At 36.2% G+C, this 18279-nt stretch overlaps 1 protein-coding gene across 1 annotated transcript in view; it reads right to left on the reverse strand.

The window, feature by feature from the left end:
* LOC133515985 (homeobox protein abdominal-B) overlaps positions 1-18279 on the reverse strand; it is a 135004-nt gene that overhangs the window by 82452 nt on the left and 34273 nt on the right. Inside the window, exon 2 of the mRNA XM_061848639.1 lies at positions 11792-11837. The gene's annotated coding sequence lies outside the window, so the exon portion shown is untranslated. The remainder of the gene's footprint in view (positions 1-11791; positions 11838-18279) is intronic.

Below are 18279 nucleotides of genomic sequence, written 5' to 3' on the forward strand. Positions count from 1 at the left end.
TTCGCTCTCTGTAATAACTTTTTACATTTTATTAGCCTGGCTATATTTGTACAGTTATGTTTTTATGCTCGAGTTGAAATTATTTAGCAAAAGGTTTTCAAGAGTCTTGTGGTATCAATTAGGTGGTTTTTTGTGAGATTTATATTATTAATAGTAACTTGTATAATAGTAAGTAGCTATACGTACCTGTATCTGAAAGCGTAGACGCCTAGGCTAAAAAGTATTTTAAAATAAATATTTTTTCATGAATATGTAAATATAGGTAGAATACTCGGTATGGTGTACTTAGGTAATTTAAGTTCAAATATATATATTTTTTAAATGTGTTAACCTTTTACAATCATTGAAGCATTTTAATAGTTACTATAGAATATTTAAATACATTACCTCCTACCTAGTCACTTTTGTAGATAAATACCTACCTACTCAGAATTGACCGAATATGAATTTTGTAGTATTTTTGTGTACATAGGTATTACTACCTATGTACACAAAATAATAACCAGTTTTTTTATCCAACAGAAATGTCAGCGTCGGCGAGCGTTACTACATTTTTTTACATTAAATACCGGTGTTCCTATGGTTGCAGGTTCGAATCCTGCCCGAGGTTTACATTTTTCCATTTTTCATTTAATAGAAAAATTAATAATAACTTGGATTATGTTATAGGTATATATTGTACAAAAGTAGGATAAGTTTAAAATGGAAAAAAATGATGGTATTTTTTATGCAAGAAATGCCTAGGTAGGTAAGTAGGTAGGTAATACTTATGTATGAAACGACCTACATATTTATGTAGATATGAAAGGAAGTAGGCAGGAGGGCTGTAGTACAAGGCTGTCGCTTATCGACATGCGTGCCTGGATTCAGTAACCAAATGGAATTTACAGTTATTTAGGGTTATCACGCATGACGCCGTAGGTATAGACAAATATTTTCAGGTGTGCGCGGTAGATATACCTACCTATGATAAAAAAAAATGTTTTTTCCGAATAGTTCAGGAGCATCAGAATCACACGCAGGAGAGTTGTTTATAGTTAGGTAGGTAAAATTCGACTATAAGTATTCAATATTAATATTAAATAATTAAAATAGGTAAAAGATCAAAAACTATACAAAAAAAATTACTACGTAGGTATTTTCACCTATGAAATAATATTTGATAAATTTACTTAATAATTTATCTTAAATTTAGGATTGTATAAAAGTAGTTACCCAGATCATTAAATTATAGTGCCTTGTTTGCACATCTTATTTCATAGGTAGGTACACTCAGTAGACAGGGAAAAACGCTTAAATATACATTATGTCGCCGCGTTCTTTACAAAGCAAACAAAACACTTTTCCGCAAAAAAATCAGGAAAAGCGCGCCAGAGAAAAACAACGACGTCTATAAAAGAAAGAGCAGAGTTGGCGGGCGGTGTGCTCGCTCAGCGAGACGCCATTGGCTGGGGCCCACCCCGCTGCCCCCATCCGACCGTAACTCACTCTTCACTAAACTTGCTTTTACGGCCGCCATTTTGTGACGTTCGCCCGCACAGCAGGCGCGCTAATCCATACTGGCGCTGTGTGCGTGACCCGACCGGTTTTTGTACAACCCTAGCGGCGTGACGTAACGCATTTGTGAACAATCATTTAAAAAGCTGTAAAATAGCATCGTCAGATGCGATTGTCATTGAAACTTGGTGGTGTTCAGTTATTACAGTTTCAGGCCTTAGATGTAGCCGGAAACCAGCAACATATTATTTATACACTATTAAATGTAAAATACAACATTAAATACGAGTACTATAATGCCAAATTTTATTTCAATATCAATGTTTCCTACTTTCACTGGTAAGTATATCGGCGCTCAAGAGCGACCAGGCGTCGAATAAACTTTTGATATCATTTTCAAATAAGTCTAGTCATAAAGGTACTTTTTTGAAATAAGTTCCGATGCTGTTTCGCTCTACGCACAATACAAGAAAATAGTTTAGGTACCACTACCTAAGCACGAACGAACCATAATGAATTTCGAGCATCCCTCACCACTTGATAGCTCCGCGCTCATTAGTTTCGGGGGTATTAACGTCCTATCTCCCTAATGAAACTCCTCCATAGATGCATGAGGCATTAGGCAGTGATGGGAGCCCATCTTTACGTCTCAATCCCTATCATTAGGACCCGCTTCTCTCGTAAATACGTTCCTGGAAGGGTTTAATTTGCAAGGTGAGATTGTATGTAATTTCGAGCTCCTAGACGATGGAATAGCTCTAAAGGTGTTATTACATAAATGGTGGTTGTAAGAAAAGCACTTTACCTATGTTCAATAATAAGTACGTACCTATAAACCTAGTAGCGATTATATACCAACTCATTAAGTCGCAATTTTGCTGTAAACTAATTTGTGACAGGTTAATGTGCTAGTTGATTACTTATATTTAACAAATAAATTAGCAATTTTAAGTCGTTATGTGTAAAATAATATAATATTAGGAAATAAATTAAGAACTTAGCAGAGTACATTTAGTTACATTTAGTATTGGTTTTGGTCACTGATACCTATTATTTTAAATAAACACTCGGGAGCTGCGTTCAGCCCGTGCGCGTTCCGTTTTACCGCAAATAGACATGCACCGACATCAGGCTAAATGGTGAATAATCTGCACTACGAGGCACTACGAGTAGAGATATGTTCTCTAAAGCGAGATGTAGACTAGCATGTAATTTACGTTACATTGCCGACTACTAAGGTAAACTGCATTCAAAAGTTTAATCAGATACCGTAATGTAATGAAAATTGCATGCAAGTTCATGCTAGTCTAAACCTCGCTTAACATCAGTCATATAATGCAAAAAGTTGTCAGTTATACTAACTTATGATACCTATTTAGTGCTGGTTGGCTATTAATGTAACAAGTATCCATTGCCTAACAAATGAAACCTCAGTGAAGAAGTGTTTGGATGATGTGCGCGACGGTTAAAGTTTTATAGAGAAGGTTTATAGCAGTAAAAGTGAAACGCAGCTGTAAACCGCGATTGTCGCAGCCGTTAATGGCGGCTTCATTTCCGACGTGTAAACTGAAGCGGTTCCGCTCCTGAAGGGCCCGCAATCTTATCGTGAAGTGGGTCACAGAGAGATAGCATCTAGAACATAGGTTTTACTGACAGGGGAGTGGTCTTGCCAGTGAGCCACTGTGAGACATCAAGGGAGACGCGAGATGACATGCTACGAGTCACCTTCGAGCGCTCAGAGGCGCATCTAAGCTCTCACATAGGAGCAAAAGCAACTATGTTAATATGGCACAATATTTCCCATCACATATAAATATTATTATATATAAATATTATAGGACATTATTACACAAATATGCTTGATATGTAATCGAATTCCGATATTTTGTAGGTAGTATTGAGTCTTCTTCCTACGAGTATTTCACGTTGTAGTACGTAAGTATTCAAGATTACTTTAGATTACCTAACCTAAATGACAATCGCGAAATGAAAAGAAAAAATATAAATATCGGAATGACAGATGTTACAAAAAGTCACGTAACTATTTCTACACCGTTTTTAGGGTTCCGTAGCCAAATGGCAAAAAACGGAACCCTTATAGATTCGTCATGTCCGTCTGTCTGTCCGATTCTGTCACAGCCACTTTTTTCCGAAACTATAAGAGCTATATTGTTCAAACTTAGTAAGTGGATGTATTCTATGAACCGCATTAAGATGTTCACACAAAAATAGAAAAAAACAATAAATTTTGGGGGTTCCCCATACTTAGAACTGAAACTCAAAAAATCTTTTTTCATCAAACCCATACGTGTGGGGTATCTATGGATAGGTCTTCAAAAATGATGTTGAGGTTTCTAATATCATTTTTTTCTAAAATGAATAGTTTGCGCGAAAGACACTTCCAAAGTGGTAAAATGTGTGTCCCCCCCCCCCCCCGTAACTTCTAAAATAACAGAATGAAAAATCTAAAAAAAATATATGATATACATTGTCATACAAACTTCCACCGAAAATTGGATTGAACAAGATCTAGTAAGTAGTTTTTTTATTAATACGTCATAAAATTTAAAAAAAAAAAATTTTTTTCATCAAACCCATACGTGTGGGGTATCTATGGATAGGTCTTCAAAAATGATATTTAGGTTTCTAATATCATTTTTTTCTAAACTGAATAGTTTGCGCGAGGGACACTTCCAAAGTGAAAAAATGTGTGTCCAGTGGTAAAATGTTGAACAAGATCTAGTAAGTAGATTTTTTTTAATACGTCTTAAATGGTACGGAACCCTTCATGCGCGAGTCCGACTCGCACTTGGCCGCTTTTTTTTTATTTCCGTTAATTTTAAGAGTGCATTCCTGGGCATTAATTAAGTACCTTTCTCAAAGACACCGGTGTTCTAATGAACTCCATTACGGAGATAATCAATTATTTAATTTTACCTGTACTTTCGTTATTTTATGTATATCTGTAGGCGTGTACACTTGCCTTAGGACCTGTTTATATATAGATTAGTGTTAATTACGAGTTTATTACATTTGCTACTAAACGTACATACGTAGGTACCTACTATCTCGGATGGTCAAAATGACATTGATATGTCACAGTTTTCAATTATTTGGTTGGGTTAAATGTACCTATTGCATAATGTCCACACATTACAACAACGCTATATGCAACATAATAGTAGGTACATTACGATACAAGTGCGAAAAATAGGAAATTCGAAACGAGTGGTGATAAATTAGAACACGACCGAAGGGAGTGTTATTAATCGACACGAGTTGCGAATTACCTATTCGCAAATGTATCGTACAAAGTTTTACAGTACATAATATGGCCCTTTAAATGTTCGACATAGTAACGTAATATGCTAATTTTCGCACTAGTGCGGTAAAGTAGCACCATATGTACTGTAAAAAAAAATGCCATTTAGTTTCCTTAAACGTTGTTATCCATACCCCGAAGTTATATACATATAAGTCGGTGTATAAGTATATTATTTACCTAAATTCGATTAGGTATCGTTTTTTATCAACAATTTTTTTTAAAAACAATTTTAACAACAACAACAACCTGGCTAGGCCCCCCGAAAGCTAGAACTAAAACTCAGTCGTGTAGTGCCCACATGACAGAAACCCTTCAATTGGTCACAAAGCTAGCTTTGGGGCCCATGGTAATTTATTATGAAACCATAAAATCGTACCTAGTTCTCAAAAGAACGAAAGTGAATTCACAGAGAAACCGTCTTTTTGTCATTTGCTCAAGATAATTTGCATAATTTATTGTTCGATTACGACTGTCCCTTATTTTCAAACGTGGCTCATTGATTGTGTGAAATGGAAGCCTTTGTTGTCTAGCAATAAACATCTAAGGGGTTAGCCGTAATTTATTGTGGTATGTTTTGGCCACGGGCAGATAATTAGATTATTTATGAGACGATAAGTTTTGAAGCGGCTTTACGGAAACATTTACTCATTTCATAGATGTATTTAATGAGAATAAATGTTTCTTGTTTTCAAGTCAAGCAGCAATACCTAATCTAAAGTAAAGAGTTTAAAATTGACTCGGACGTCGTGGTGGATCATCTTCCTCGCGTTGTCTCGGCATTTTGCCAAGGCTCATGGGAGCCTGAGGTCCGCTTGGTAACTAATCCCAAGAATTGGTGGAGACGTCGTGGTGGGTATTTTATAACAATTATACAAGCATATTATAAACATTTACCTGATCAAGAGCTATGATTCTGTAGCTGGTTCAATTTGCAAGAGCAGATGAATTGGTTTAATATTACTTTGAAATGAAATAACATAAAATTTTCATTTGAATATGTGCAGTTTGGCCACTGAAAGATCATTTTCTCCCATTTGCTCGGAAATGTTCACCTTATTGTAGCAAAAATAGTACGGGAAGTTCTTCGTCATGGTTAAACTCAAATTAAAAAAATTCAAACCATTATTGTCGTGTTTTAACGGACGGGAAGATATTACTGTACCTATTGTTTTTTGCTTACTACTTTTAAAAACGAAAACAACCAATTAATATAGCCGCGGACTGCGTCTAGACGACCCGGTCAGCATCATTTCAAGCTATATGATAGAGTCGTGTAAGACCATCGTGTATGATCGTACGAATACTGCTTAATAAAATCAAAGGCTATATAAACTGTTTTTTTTAAGGATCTCATGCGTGCAAATGCAACTTATATTGCACAATTATATTGAATGAGCGAATATTTAATGGTACTAAATGGCTGAATAGTTATGCCTTTAACTTTTAAAAAATAATTAAAGGGAGAAATTGTTTTTCACGTTTTTGATGTGGAGGTTCGATTTGAGTTGAGTGCTGGTTGATGCTTAAATTGTGATTATTTTATCTGATTCCCTCGCATTTTTGGAGGAAAAAAAACACCGCATGTGCACCTCAGCAGGAACAGCAATTCGTGGATTCGTCTTCTTTGTCGAAAAAATGTGACAAAATCGAAAATCATCCACGAATTGCCCTTTCCCGGCTTCTGCAATAATGTACTATACCTACATTTTTATGTGCCGATAAGTTGTGAAAACGCTTAAAGAAAATGTTAACTCTCATGCGAACAAGAATGGATCCTAATCCATTCTTTCAAAATCCAAATAAAAATAGATTTTAACAAAAGTGTTTCATACATGAGAAGTTTTCGATGAAATAGGAGTACCTAAGCAGGCAGCGTCAGCATTTTACTAGACTAATTTAATTCAAGCAGGTAGTTTTCAAGGAATTTTAACTTGAAGTGTCGAGTTTATAAAATTATTTTTGCTGATTATTCTTCAGCAAGGCGAAGACTGAATATAAATGCGATCGTCGATAAAACATAGGATTAGGTATTTTATCGCCGACAGTATAAAACTCCTAGCTTCAGCTCTGACTTGCCTTTATACCATGGACACCAGTCAGCAGATTTTACAATAGGATTATAGGGAATTTTATCAGGTATTTTATTTACGAGTAAAATGTTCAAACTAATAAATATAATGGATGTCCCAAAAAGAAAGCACGATTTGAATTTGTCGCCATTTTTGCATTTTAGTGCTGGCAACCTAAAAAAAAACTATTTGATAACTGAATGTTTAGGGTTTGTAAAAATGGCGGGTTATACGAAAAAACAACACGTCTTCATTATTGAACAATATTTCAATTTGCTATACAGCCCGAGAAACAATGAAATTACTGCATGAGAGATTTCCTGGTCGTGTACTCTCTCGTTTCGGTGATCAGAATTGGCCCCTTAGATCTTGCGGTTAAATACCTAGACTTCTTTTTATAGGGTCATTTAAAGTTAAAGTCTATGCCAACAAGCCCACAACCTAGGGCTCACAAGCAAGGGCTTTGAAGGAGGAAATTCGACGCCGTATCGGTGAAATTTAGTCGAATTTATGCAAAATAGGGATTTTTTTGACAAATAAAAAAATATTAACGTATTTTATGATTTTGTATACAAATAAAATTATAACGAAAAAAAGATTTGTTTTCCGTTAAATTCAAATCTTGCGTAATTTTTGGGACATCTTTATTTTATATTTATTGTTCTGTGCATATCTACAAATACAAAAAAAGCGCTGGTGACCTAGCGGTAAGTGCGTGCGCCTTGCAATCCGGAGGTCGCGGGTTCAAAGTTCAAACCCCAGCTCGTACCAATGAGTTTTGCGGAACTTATGTAGAAATATCATTTGATATTTACCAGTCGCTTTTCGGTGAAGGAAAACATCGTGAGGAAACCGGACTAATCCCAATAAGGCCTAGTTTACCCTCTGGGTTGGAAGGTCAGATGGAAGTCGCTTTCGGAAAAACTAGTACATACGCCAATTCTCGGGATTAGTTGCCAAGCGGACCCCAGGCTCCCACACTGAAAAAAATAGATAGCCGAACTGGTTTTGTAACTTTACTAAATAACTAAACTACGGTTATAAGAAAATAAACTTTGCATAAATTTACAAACTTATTTTGTAGTGTATACTCAGTACCTGAACACTGATAGCCAAACACGGTTTTGTAACATATAACACATAGTTCGCAAGTCCCAATTTTTGTGTAAACAGTAACCAAAATTTTGTTACAGTTATGCAAACATTTCTTTCAGTGCATGGGCCGTGGCAAAATGCCGGGAAAACGTAAATAGAAATAATGCTGCAGATTTACCTAGATACCATTTTTTATTAACACATCTACACCAAACTATATATCTATGCCCTATCTATCTTATCTTTATCTTCACACTACACCTTTTCATTTGCCTTCAAGAAAATATCCTTAATGATTTCGTAGAAGATTTACGGTGGTGCTCTCAAAATATCTTCCCGCTACAACCATTATTCATTACTTTTAAAGTCACCTGAAAGATTGATGCGTTCAGGAGCACCTCTTAAAATATCAGAGCAGAGTCTTCGCGGGGGCGGGAAGGTACCATATGCTTCTGATTAACCACCCAACAGTTTCCCATGGAAAAATGTGAACCAAGCGAATATGAACCTTGAGGCAGTGGAAATTGGGAAATTTAACATTTTCAGCGGGCTTAAAGGTTTGACCACCTCAGAGGTGACACCCGAACTGTCGATACATTTCACAATTGTCGTAAAGCCTGGAGACGGAAGGGGAGCGCAGTAAAATTATCATTTTATGCCGTTCGACGACTGAAATGACACGGGAATGCTGTAAAACTGATTTATTGGATACATCCCGAGAGACACATGGTGAATTTTTGATGAGATCTTTGTTTTGAAATAACGAGGGCAATTTTGTCTATTTTAGTCTGTGCCTGAGCTAACACGAAAAGCTCCCCCAATCCCCATCGATTACAGTACTAGTGAAATCACAGAGGGGACCGATTTGTATATTATAATCGAATGCCTACTATGAACAGTCAAGGTATTAAATATCGACACGGACAAAGTGCCAAAAATATATATACACTACCTTATTGCCTATACATTAAAGTAGTATGTACATATTTTTGGCACTTGTCCGTATCGATATTTAATACTTTGACTGTTCAAAGTAGGCCGGAACATTTGCAAGTACCAAAATTAAGCTTTAAGCCCAAATTGTAGGTATAATTACTTTCCTCTAGTACGAGTAGGTAGTAGGGTTAACTTTAAAAATATATAGGTACTTATCTTTTCAATCGTGTGTATATAAATAAACTATACGGGAAATACATATTCATAAGATTATGATTATAAAATATAAAAAACGATGTAACATTGGAAAATAATCATTATAACAAGTGACTGTCTATTAAATTACTAGGTAAATTAAGTTCAAATGGCAAATTGACTTGGACAGCAGCATATTAAAAGAGCTGCCAATAATCTCATTAATTTAAGGTCGATGTGGGGAACAGCGACATATACAATGTATTGCAGGGAATACGGTCATAGACAAGAACTCTGTTAGATATTTGTATATGTACGTCGCTCAGATATAGTCAGAAAGAGCTTCACTCCTGCTCTACCGACCTTCTGTAAATGGAGTAGATAATCTAACTATAAGTTCAAAAGTTAAAAGCGACGATAGTAGACGGTCTTTTCCACATTTACCTTAGATAGATAGAGAAATAAAATAATACTGTTAACCGCCTCACATGACGTCCCGCAGGGTTGTCAATTCGGTCATGCAGCCACCGGTGAGTTTATTGCCCATATTTCCTGATTAGGCCCACTCCGCCAACCTCCGCGATAATAAACGCCCAACACAAGATTGTTTACCCACTTACTGGATATATATGTACGTTATATCTATTCAATTAAGAATACTTACTGCTTTATTAAAAAAAACCACAAGTGAAATTTAACATTTTAACTTAAAAAAGGTTTAATTTTGATTCCAGTATTTCGGTTTAACCACGTTGAGACACTTAGATGAGTAGCCAACGTGCCAATCCTTAACGCTCCGTAGCGAACGAAACGCAACTGTCACTGTCGCACTAATAACGATACGCTACAGAGCGTTAACGACTGGCACGTTGTCTTATTATCACTTGGCAAATAGATATTCATATGTTCATAGGCGCCTGTTTCGTAAAAGCACTAACATAAAAAATAAATAAAATAAAAAACACCTGTTAGTTCTACAAACATGAAATAAGTCAAGTTGCGTTATCTGTTTAAAGTAACACCTCCATTTTAATAAAATAAAGCCCGCAGACAATTATATTTAAGTGCAGAAACACATCATCCCAATCAAGACAATCTGCTACTACGACAGCATAATTGCGTCTTCATAACCGCTAGTAAAACTCTATTTTGATTACTCCGTTATTAAAAGTCTTGCTGAATCAAATTGCAGCGAGATAAACGCTACAACACGAGAGCAATTGTCGCGAACTCTTGCCTCGCGAACGCATTAAACAAACAGTGCAGTAAAAATAAATCTAACTGCCTATAAAAACTGCCATAACTATCACTTAAACGCCATTGTGACTGCGACCGTTGTATCTCGAACTACCGACGAAAAGTGCAACTTTGTGCCATTTAAGGTAAGCATTCAAACATTGCTAATGTTGGTTCTAATTGTTTAGTTTTAAACCGCCGACCACACCATACGATTTAATGTAGAATGTCGGTACCTACACGTGTATATGTCGAAAATCCCAATTGGCGTTAAATATGCTGTCAAGCTAAGCTACAGTGCGGCGAAAGCTAAGCGTACCTCCAGTGGGGGCGATATTTTTTTATACGAGTAGGAACTGATATAATATCTTCTCGGCTTTGTAATTTGAATAAAACTGTTGCAATCGATTATATTATGTAGGTTGTTAGTGCTTATTTGTCGGCAATTCAAAGTATTTGTCACGCAAATATCTATACTACGAGTATATACTACTCAAATATATAAATTAAAATGGAACTAGAGTAAACCGTACTTATTGAAATAATAGCGCAGTAATTTTATAGAATACACGTCCGTAAAACCCCAATCTATGTAATTCTGAACACCAGTGTAGTGACTACGTTTGACAAATCTAGTTTGATGATTAGGCAATGACCACGCTAAACCAGCTCAAAATTTTAAGCAAATATTGCCTTATTAATGATTAACAAGGTAAAAGCAATCAACTCAACTTGCTATGACATTGATTGGTACTTAATTAGCTAAATTTACCTACATAGATAATTTAAATGTACTTACGACGTAGATTAAGTATGTATGTATGCTGCTTCCATTTGAATTAATTAACATATTTAGATTTAATCGTGATGATGTCCTTTGGTATTAATAGTAGGGATCTGTGACAAAATAATTTTAGGTAGGTATCTAGTAGGTAAGTGGATAATCTCTAAAATGGTACTTCCATTTTATAGACACTTATAAACGCCAAGCTTAAGTAAAAGCTTAAACTATAGCTTAAAAAAGAAACAAAAATTATTATCAACATAAAATAAGAAGAAAATACAAGACACCAGTGAAAGCTTTAAAACAAAAACAAACCAAAATAAAACTTCTCCGGATACTTATGCGCAACAAAATCCCCGAGATCATTATTTCGCCGCAACACGGTACACGGCCGGCCGGGCCCAGATAGTGTTTAGTTTATCGCGGCAGGCCGGCTAACACGATCATAACAAAGACACTTTATTAGCCCTCTCACCACGACGCGTTATCGACTTCAATTAAATACAATTTTTATTAGGAATCCTCGGAAACGCCCCGTGGTCAATACGTTTTTTTGTTCACATCTCTTATACGCCTTAAGCCTTATCCCGTCGCGTCGATGTCATAACTTTAAGTATTTGTGCCTCGCCTATGTAAAAATAAAGCTTACTTTACCAGATTATGTGTCCATAATCGCTGCGACTGCAAATTATCCATGAACCTGAAAAAAAGAACACTCGATGAGACATTGAAGTTAATATCAACGAACAAAAATGATATTACAATAAGCAGATACAATTTTGACTCGCAACAAAAAAAAAACATAAAAAAGTGTTTTCTCTAAATAAATCAAGCAGCGTAAAAAAACTGTTGATGCTTTTATATATTTAAAAGCTAAGAAAGCATCATGAACCATAAAACGGAATGTGCGCGAATACGCGGCCTTCCAACAATGAATACGAAAAAACACGAAGCCAAACGGAGATCGCTTTTCTTCAATGGTTACTTTATATGCAAATTCCTTGCAATAAAAGTGGAACCCTTCTCTAGCTTTATACAGAGAGCAGAAGACTTGAATCCGTTTTATGTGTTAGTGAATCGATGCTGTTTTATAGGCATCGAGTATCGATTCTGAGCTCGCTGTAGAATTCGGAAGTTAACTCAGCTATTTGGATAAATAGATTCCTCCGTATTTGATCGCTATCAAATTTGATTGCTCGAGATAGGTAAACGTCGTATTTAGGATAAGGTTTACAACCTACTCGCTTCAAATGAATGTAGGTAAGTGACGTAAACGCTACGTTGCCACGACATATCGGGAACGAACTGTGCCTGTTACTGAGAAGTAAAAGGATATTAGGCACCATGGGTACCTTTTTATTAGTATATTTTATTCACTAGCTGACTTCAAGTCTTTTGTTAACCTACATTATCATTATATAAATATCCGATATTATTTTATATCGGGGTCCTAGAAAGACATACATACATAGGTCATACGTAACAGATATAAATTACTTATCACGTTTCTGCCTACCTACGTAATGCGTAGTATACTTTTAGATACCTTATCTACATATATTAGGTAGGTGTAGGGTATACATGTCTTAAGTGAAAGGCCAAGAGATGAACTATGAAATACATATTCTGTTTTAAAAATTGTAAATTGAATTCATTCGGTTAAATCTAATTAACTTATTCATGTAATATAAGTACTCAAAGTAAAAGGTTAAGGAGCCAACCTAGCAATTTGTATAATTATACTTATATACCTAGGCATTTTTTTTTAATAGCTTTCTGTCAAAATCAAGGAGTGTTTGCGAAGGCACTTAGTTGGAATTTGCAATAGGTACCTAATGGATTTGTTTTATTTATAGTATTACTACTAGAACTCCTATATAAAATTCAAAAGTTATATGCATCGCAAGCAAAGGTGGAGTTTTCATTTTCCGAATAGGGCGCCACGTACTGTACCCTGCGCCCGAGCCCGACAAGGATCTTATATTTCCATAAAACGTTCACTTTACGAGCGCACCTGCACCCCGCCGACCTCCACCTCCTCAAATGACCAGAGATTTTTAAATAAACGTCTAAAAACAAACATAAATGATAACGAATGTATTTTATCTTTAATAATGCGGCATAAAAGAGTATGAAAATATTTTAAAGTAAATGAAGTAGCATTAGCCGGCAGATAAGCGACATTTCGTGGCGACCTTGTGGCGCCAACCCACTGAGATCTACTCTTAGGCCCCTTGTCATACCTATATAGGAACACTAAGAAATAATTTCTTACGCATGTATTCTGTGCAGTAACATATAACTTCAATCACCTTAACATTTTAAGTGATAAACTTATCAGTTTATGTAGTACATTTACTTTTCATAGCGATCATATTCTAAAATATATTTCTTCATTTTGTGAGGCTTATATAATGACAGCCCGCTAGGATCACGGAAGACACACACAAATGGGGCGCAGCAAGAAAAAATACTTAGCTGTACTAATACTTTACAAACAATCACCTAAGAAAAATACGCGTATGTTGTGCTTAGCATAATTGCTAAGCACTGTGGACGTTAAAATAACACCTTTCCAGACCTTATAATAAATTGAATTAAGGCAACCCGGCTTCATCAGCTCAAACGCCAGTAATAACAAACCATAAAGGCTTGAAACGTGTTCGACAAATGATAGCACTAACATCATTATAAAGAGTTAACCCGTGGAATCGTTCCCTATGATCTACTTTACGACTGAAACTTTAATAAAATTCTTTAATAACATTCCGGCGTCGTGTTCCATATTTCCCAAAGCGATTATCGTCGCTGTACATCCACCTACGTATCGTAAACTTAAAATATCTAACTATCCAATTACTACTTGTAATGTATCTGTTTTCGTTCACAATATTACAATTTTAGGGACGCGAAGCGATTCAATCTGTAAATTATGACACATAACACTCGAGACGGTGGTCTTATATTTTTTCTCTCAATAAGCCCCGCAACTAGCACCACTGGTTTCTCAATAAACTCCATAACAAACTGCCACGTGTTGCAATATCTTGTATACATTACGAGCTTTTTCATTTAAACCCGGAATGCCGACCGTTTCAAAACGGGTTTGAATAAATTTACGTGCAACCAAATATCGATTTTTAGCTGTGAACAAATTAAGTTAATAATCCTCAAAGCACTTCAGTAATAACATGATAAAAAATGTAGATAGCATTTGGAGGTATCATTTACCTTGTACCTACAATAATTACAATGCCATTGGCATCAGTATTACCGACTTGGAGTCACTTCAGTTAATAGGTTTTGAATGTACACAGCATGAACAGTTACTATCAATTTTAACTCTTGTTTTTATTGTCATAGGATTGAAAATGAAGAATGGAAGTGAATGCTTTGAAAAACCTACAAGCTCATCAGCACACCCACTCGCTTGTCCCTCAACATGCCAATAAACTGTGCTGGAAAGGCGCGCTCTCATTACTACAAAGTTGCCCGAACGTCTAAATTACCTATTGACTGGCTGTCCAGCTGAGTTATTGTGGCATAAATTAACTGCAAGATACGCCCTCCGTGATTATTGGACTACGGTGCCTTGGCTGATTAAATTGGTTCAAACTTTAAGTTCCTACATATGTAAAACATACTTTAAAGGTACCTGAAAACCATCATAACATATTTAGGTAGAAACAAATTAAAATGAAACCTAACCAAAAGCCAAAATGTATGTTTCCAACAATTTCCACTTTTCTTTGGGACGGCACGTTCTCTGCTAAGTCCGCATTTCTTTTGTGCTAGCTCCGAATTGCCGACATAAAACTCTGTGGACCGGTCTACGTGATATCTTCAGTTTTTTACTGCTGCCTATATATATTACATATTATATGCTTATCAGGGAACTTGGTCCATTTTCCAAAGCCCAAAAATTCAGATCGTACAAAACAGAAAGCGTGCGTAGGTATACAAAGTTAAGGAGGGAAGCGCGAGGAAAGTTCGACTTTTGTAATTAATGTTGCAAGGAAGATTCCGTTGGTAAAAGTTTTTTCATCACGTCGGCGGAGCCCCGTAATGAGAGCCCCCGCAGCGGCCTCATAAAACCACCTACAACTTAATAAATAAAACTGGAATTCGTGAAGATTTATCACGAGGCCCATATTGCGATTCGTGACTCGAGCCCGAGGCGTGTTTTTGCTACGGCCGAAAGACAGGATAAGAACGGTGGCAGTAAAAAATAGAGATATACGAGTATATCATCTATTGCGGTCCGCCTCTCATATTTACAGAAGGTTTTTGTGTGAAATATTTTGACACTTCCCGGTACGCGCCATGTTGGGAGCATGTTCGTAGAACTATTCATCGCTGAAGGCTTACATTACACACGAGGATCGTGAGACTTGGTTAGATCATATTACAAAAAGATGTATTGATTTAGGTTGTCGATTCCAAACGAAAGATTCCAAGAAACTTAATCACCTGAATATATATTTTTCAAATTCAATTTCGTTAAACATCAGTTAGGTACTAAAACTTGGATATCGAATATGCAAAAGTGGTTACGATAAGTAGGTACTCACGAGAACAAGTTTTGGCTCTACCGCGTTGAATAAACTGCATTACGCCTTACGACAAATAAACCGACTCTCGGCGCTATAATCGTACATTGATCCCAAAATCACTGGAGTTACTTACGAGTATATTTAGGTAGATAATACTGACTGCAAACAATTATTTGATTCACCATATAACACTAGCTTTGTGCTTGTCGCTATATTGTTAAAACGTACACCTTATTGAAGTTGTGGTTCATCAATTAACCTTAAAATGTGATGTCATCGATTGCACAAAGATAGGTAGTCAGGCAGGTATATTAAATATGATATTGATTGAGTTAAAAATAATGTTTGTAGTTGGTTTTTTTGTTTTATTGTCGAGCTCACTTTAATAAGCAACATCAAAGTTTACAACTCTACAGTATTAGGGATTTTCTTTATATTTTAATTCGAATATATCACAAGTTTTTCAGTTTAAAGTACTTTCAAGTTTTTAATACATGATAAACGTAGCAGGAAAGCGAATAAATAATTCCTTGTGCAGATGGTATCAGGATGGGTAACATTCCGGCCACGTATCGGCGCAGGTGATGCCCGGGCAAGATAAACGGCGCAGTAATTCCACTCTGCGAATTGAATTCCAAAACGGGGATCGATATGGGGTATAAGGTATAAGTGGTATACTAGGTACTTATAGTATACCATCCATTGTGCAACTATGTTCATACGAGAGAGTCAGTGCACGAGCTTTTGGATCGATACTGCTTAGTTGTTTGTTAAAGCTTTTAGTATTATTAGTACGTATACTAATTCAATCAAATTGCTTTCTCTCTTGTGTAGCTAAATGTCAGTATATAAAGCCGCTAAAATTCACTGTTATTCTAGTGATATTGTCGGCTAGCAAAGCTATAGGTGTAGCGTACGGATTACAGCCTAAATTTAAGAAATAATGTAATACCTAAGCCTTCTTACAATTTCCAGAAGTCTGCAGAAAATGCACAGATACGTTTTTATATACAGGTTTTTATCAAAATTGGGTCTCAGTGTAATAAAAGAAAGAATCCTCTTGGCCCTGCAAAGCCAGAGCGGCAATGAAAGTAACTAGGCTGGCGTATATCTTAACGAAACTTGGTGTTTTCGTCCAATTTTAATTTTGTTTTAGAGCCGGGCTCGCCCGGGCTTACTCGCGCGCTATTATTTGCCCCGTTTTATCTCCAATGTAATCTTGTTAAGAGGCCTTGTGTAGCTAGGGTTGCTGTAACGTAAATGGCGAACCAAAAGTTTTCGTGAATAAGTCAAGTTTAGGTAACGTTCAGTTACAGGAGAATTCTTGGCCAAATATTTGAGTCTAAAACTTCCAGCGAAATTTTACATTTGCGTTGCCAGCATCAAAAGTAAGCATTATAAGAACTCGATCTAGGATACCTGTAACGCAGTTATTTACGTAGTATGTATCCCCTATTCTACCGCCCACAGGGTCATTAATATTGAATAATTACAAGATTGATTTCCTGGGATACGTGTGTAAACCCCACCACAGCATAATTATTTTTTGGGTTTCAATCTTGCTGAATATGATTGGTTAAGCACAAAAACCTATTAACATAAATATGGAGCAATAGAAAGACAACGTACCTATAACGCATCTGAATTGTAATATGTAGAAAGTGTAGACGATTGTTGAGAACGCATTGCTATGGCGTAAAAGATGAGAACTGGAAGAATAATCCTTTCTGAACATTCTGGTTTCTGAATATCTGCGTTATATGCTCTTTGGTAAAAACACCTGTACACCACTGACAGCTACGTCAGGTTTCATAGAGAAAGATAATCTATAATAAAAATAGTTTGATAGCAAGCTGCCCATAGTGATTAATCAAAGAGTAAAGTAAGGGTGATTAATAATGACTTGGATTTAACAACCGGAGTCGCCTTTGAGAGCTTACCCCTCTGTCGAAAACGTCAGCCAATGTTCATATGTATTGTATTGACTAACGTTTATCTGACATGCCTATTTGCACGTTACGTACAAAAACACCCCCCAAAACCCCCGCAAAAACCGGCAGACTGTTTTGTACAGAAAATTACAGGCAAGGTGTCTTGTTTAATCCTCCAAGAATAATGATGAAATAAGTATGTAAGTAGAAAAAGATTCGATAGTGCTCTTCTAGGTACATTAAATGATATTAATGATAATGTAGCAAGTGTAGCAACCCTGCGAGAGGCCGCATCCTCGCGTCTCGCGCCCCTGGCAATAAGGCTGTGATCCCCGGTTTCGGCGCTTAAAACTAAGCCGAGTATTACGGAGGAATCCTTAGCGAAATTAGTGTGTTGGCACCTTAAGTAAAAATAAAATAATAGCAGTTAAATGTACAGCTGTAGACGAAGCATGCTTTCCATTAATGTCAAGATTATCAGGAATATTACTTGTACCTGATCCTCACGATAGTAGGTATAAAGAGCATATAATCACTACGTTTTAGTGAGTAGTAGGTATTACCCGTAACATTTAAAAAAGTGCAAAAAGTTTAAATAGCTGAATTTCTTGATGCGCCAACTACTTACTTAAAGAGAAATAGTAAGTATTATTTTCCT

This window comes from Cydia pomonella, chromosome 3, assembly GCF_033807575.1.
Source record: "Cydia pomonella isolate Wapato2018A chromosome 3, ilCydPomo1, whole genome shotgun sequence".
Lineage (NCBI taxonomy): Eukaryota > Metazoa > Arthropoda > Insecta > Lepidoptera > Tortricidae > Cydia > Cydia pomonella.